At 60.8% G+C, this 4,789-nt stretch overlaps 1 pseudogene; it reads left to right on the forward strand.

Annotated features, from left to right (window-relative positions):
* Positions 1-1,264: 1,264 nt before the first annotated feature.
* Positions 1,265-4,023, forward strand: LOC140221608 (uncharacterized; annotated as a pseudogene).
* Positions 4,024-4,789: the final 766 nt, after the last annotated feature.

Here is a 4,789-nt window from a genome sequence, read left to right on the forward strand (position 1 = left end):
GATAGCGGCCATCAACGACATAGGGCCGATCCGGAACATGAAGGGAGTGCAGCGCATCATGGGATGCTTAGCATCCCTAAGCCGCTTCATCTCGCGCCTCGGCGAGCGAGGACTTCCTCTCTATCGGCTCCTGAAAAAATCTGACTACTTTGAGTGGACCAGTGAGGCGCAGGAAGCACTTGGCAGGCTCAAGGATCTCCTGACAAAAGCCCCAATTCTAGTTCCGCCGGCCGACGGTGAGACCCTTCTACTCTACGTCGCGGCGACCACCCAGGTGGTCAGCGCGGCCCTGGTAGTGGAGCGGGAGGAGGAGGGGCACGCTCTTAAGGTGCAACGCCCGGTGTACTTCATCAGTGAAGTATTGTCCGAGTCCAAGTCACGATACCCGCAGATCCAGAAGCTCGTCTACGCCATCCTCATCACGAAGAGGAAGCTGCGTCACTACTTCACCTCCCATCCGGTAATGGTCGTCTCTTCATTCCCGCTTGGTGAAGTAATCCGGAACCCAAATGCAACAGGAAGGATCGCGAAGTGGGCGCTTGAGCTTATGGATCAGGGAATCACCTACGTCCCCCGCACCGCCATTAAGTCCCAGGTACTTGCCGATTTCGTGGCCGAGTGGACAGAGGTACAAGCACCGACGGCAATAGAGGAGCAGGAGTACTGGACGATGTACTTCGACGGGTCGCTGATGAGGGCCCGTGCCGGAGCAGGCCTCGTCTTCGTCTCTCCGTTGGGCGTACGCATCAGGTACATGATCCGCCTCCATTTTCCTGCATCCAATAATGTCGCTGAGTATGAAACCCTGCTCAACGGGCTCCGCATCGCCATCGAGCTGGGCATTCGTCGACTAGACGTCCGAGGCGATTCCCAGTTGATCGTCGAACAAGTCGTGAAAGAATGGAGCTGCCATGACCCTAAAATGGCCGCCTACTGCAACGAGGTATGTAAGCTCGAGGACAAGTTCGATGGGTTGGAGCTCAACCACGTCGCAAGGCACTTCAATGAAGCCGCCGCCGAGCTCGCAAAGGCGGCATCCGGCCGGATGCCCGTCCCCGACGGCGTCTTCGTTAGCGACCAGCTGAAGCCTTCGATCCGTTACCCGGAGCCAGCAGGGGTCGGCGGGGCATGCCCAGCTTTGGGGGTGGGATCCGAGCCAGGGAAGGTCGGCAGCACGCCACCTGTCCTGGACCCGAGCACCGATCCCAAGGGAACCAACGCTGCCCCACCCGACCCGGCCCCGGAAGCCAAGCCTTCCGACCCCATGGTTATGGAAATCGAGGTGGGCCCCGCGGCGGGGGCCGACCCCTCGACCGATTGGAGAGCCCCGTACCTCGACTACCTTATCCGCGACGCGCTCCCGACCGACAAGACCGAAGCCCGCAGGATCACGCGCCGTGCGAAAACCTTTACCATCATCGACCAGGAGCTTTACAAGCGAAGTCACACTGGGATCCTCCAGCGCTGCATCCCGATCGAATAGGGAAAGGCGCTGATCTAGGACATCCACGCTGGGGCTTGTGGTCACCACGCTGCGCCAAGGACGCTTGTGGGCAATGCCTTCCGACAAGGTTTCTACTGGTCGACCGCGGTCGCGGATGCTACCCAGGTGGTCCGCACTTGCGAGGGATGCCAGTTCTTTGCCCGCCAAACCCACCTGCCCGCGCAGGCGTTACAAACCATCCCCATCACGTGGCCGTTCGCGGTCTGGGGACTGGATCTCGTCGGACCCTTCAAAAGGGCGCCCGGGGGCTTCACCCATCTACTCGTCGCTGTCGACAAGTTTTCCAAATGGATCGAAGCAAGGCTAGTGGCGCAAATCGGGTCCGAGCAGGCGGTACAGTTCTTCACCGACATCATCCACCGCTTCGGGATCCCGAACTCCATCATAACCGACAACGGTACGCAGTTCACCGGAAAGAGATTCCTCTAGTTCTGCGACGACCACCACATTCGAGTGGATTGGGCGGCAGTTGCGCACCCCCGCACGAACGGGCAAGTCGAGCGAGCCAATGGCATGATACTTCAGGGTCTCAAGCCACGGATCTTCGACCGCCTCAAAAAATTCGGCGGACGATGGGTTGCGGAGCTCCCAGCAGTCCTCTGGAGCCTGAGGACGACCCCCAGCCGAGCGACAGGATTCACCCCATTCTTCATGGTCTACGGGTCAGAGGCCATCTTGCCCACCGACTTGGAGTATGGGTCACCGAGGGTCAAAGCATACGACGAACAGGGAAACCAGACGTCACTCGAGGACGCACAAGACCAACTCGACGAGGCACGAGATGTAGCCCTGCTACACTCAGCTAAGTACCAGCAGGCCCTACGGCGTTACCACAGCCGCAGAATACAAGGCCGCACCTTCAACGTCGGAGATCTAGTGCTCCACCTCGTCCAAGACAACAGGGGTCGGCACAAGTTGACTCCCCCATGGGAAGGCCCGTTCATCGTCGCACAAGTGCTGCGGCCAGGCACCTACAAGCTGGCAACTCCCGACGGGCAAATCTTCAGCAACGCCTGGAACATAGAACAGCTAAGGCGCTTCTACCCATAGCTCTCATTTTCAAGTTATGCATGGTCTTGCCATCTTTTCTGTTCTTTCGTTTAAGCTCAGGGGTATCCGACCCTGGCCTCGCTCCAGGGTCGCATACCCCTCGGGGGCTACCAGTTTTGTTCTTCTGCGAAAAAAGAAACCCTGAGCCACTTTGGCTCAGATCCTTTCGTTTAAGCTCAGGGGTATCCGACCCTGGCCTCGCTCAAGGGTCGCATACCCCTCGGGGGCTACCAGTTTTGATCTTCCACGAAAAAAGAAGGCCTTTTCTTTAAAACTCAGGGTTATCTGACCCTGGCCTGGCTCCAGGATCGCACACCCCTCGGGGGCTATCAGGGGTCCCGACCCCAGCCGCTGGGCACCGCCTAAAAAGAAAACGTTTTTTCTTTTTTCAAAAACCGAACACTCCCTTTCGAAAACCTTTGGACACAAAAAGATAAGGATGCGCGAACGGTACCCAGCCAAGTTGCGATCGGACTGCGAAAAAGCCTACGCCCCAGCGGCTACGGTACCTTCGCTCATCAAAAACTTACTGACGCACCCGGCAACACATCCTAAAGCTTTCAAAGACCAAAGGAATAACAAAGGGAAACGGTTTCCTTAGCGCAAAATAAATAGTCATAAGAACAGGCCCGTATGGCCAGCACAAACGAGTTCAAAACGACTGACTTAAGTACAAACTTTTTCGGGCGCAAGCCCGGCACAGCTAATTGATAGGGGGGACGGCTGGAGCAGTGGTTCCGGGGTCGGCTGAAGCAGCGGCTTCGGGATCGACAGGAGCGGCGGCTTCAGGGTCGGCGACGGCGGCGGCTTCAGGGTCGGCAGGAGCGGCCTCAGGATCGGCAGGGGGACGGCTTCATCCTCCAGGAGCTTCGCGAGGGCCTCCGCTGGCGCGGTCACCACGGCGTCGATCTCATCCAGCTTGGCGTCGGTGTAGCCGGCGCAGTACCCCTCACTCATCCCGACAAAATTAATGTCGGCATAGTGAGAGCCGAAGACCCCGAAGGCGCGCCGCACGCCAAGGCGAAGCGCGTCCACGGCGATCTCGCGACGACGACGGCGCACCTCGAGGACACGAGCCGGCAGCGAGCTCGACCCCTCCTCCGGAGCGACACCGAAGTCCTCACAGATGACGCGGACCGTATCCCGCAGGGCGCTATGCTCGCCGCGCTCCTCGTCGAGCAGAGTCCGCAACCTGGCGATGTCACCTGCAGGAGCCACTCGAGAAATCCCACCAAGTCAAAAGAAGCAAAACGCCAACGACATAAAAGCGCAGGAGCAGAAAGAGCCTCACCGTCGGCTTCGGCCTTCAGCTCGCGCTCCCGGTCGATGCTGCGGGACAGGGCGGACTGGAGCCCCTGCACCTGCAAATGGAGTTGCTCGTGCTCCGCGCGGAGGGCCGCACTCTCCCCCCTCAGCCATGCCAGCTCCTCGGCGTCTCCACGGGCCCGCTCAGCAGCAGCGGCTTTTAGCCCCTCGACATCGCGGCGGGCCCTGTCCATGGCAGCCTGGAACTCCTCGAGGTCGAGGCGGGCCTTTTCCGCGACGGCCTGGAGCCTGGCCTCGGCACACCGCGCCCCCTCTAGCGCCGCCTGCTCACGCCCCTCCAGGTCGCGAACGGCCCCCTGGGCGGCGCCAAGCTGCAGGGTCAGATCCCTGGAGCGCTCCCTCTCGGTGTTGTAGTGCTCCCAGAGGTTCCGCTGCCGCCGGAGGAAGTCGGACTTCTCCCGGCTGCCCTCTTGGAGAGCCTGCAAAGCAGCATGCCGTTAAAACAAAAAAGTAAAGAGAAGGAACTCATCGCCGAGCGGCAGGAACAACATACCTGGCTGCCGGGGACCATGGTGTTGGCCAAAACTCCCAACGCCGAGGTCAGAGCCGCCTGAACCTGGGCGACGCCGCCGTGCATCGCCTGCCACCTGTGCCACTCGGCGGCATCATCCAGTCCGTAGAGGCGCCTCGGCGGGTCATCACGGGATGTCCAGCGGAGGACAGGCCCTCTCCACGCCCCAGGGACGGAGGAAGCCGAGGGCGGAACAAAGGCCGACTCTGACGTCGCCGTCGAGGACGACATCATGACGCCAGAAACCCCTGGGTCCGCCGACGGCTCCGGCGCCTGCGCACCCGTCGCCACCGCGGCCGCTAACGGCACCCCTGTGGGCACCTCCATCTCGGCCGCCAGAGTCACTCCCGCGGGAGCGACCGGGAGGGAGATCCCGGCCTCCGGCACCGCTGCCTTCG

The sequence above is a fragment of the Setaria viridis genome, chromosome 1, assembly GCF_005286985.2.
Source record: "Setaria viridis chromosome 1, Setaria_viridis_v4.0, whole genome shotgun sequence".
Classification (NCBI taxonomy): domain Eukaryota; kingdom Viridiplantae; phylum Streptophyta; class Magnoliopsida; order Poales; family Poaceae; genus Setaria; species Setaria viridis.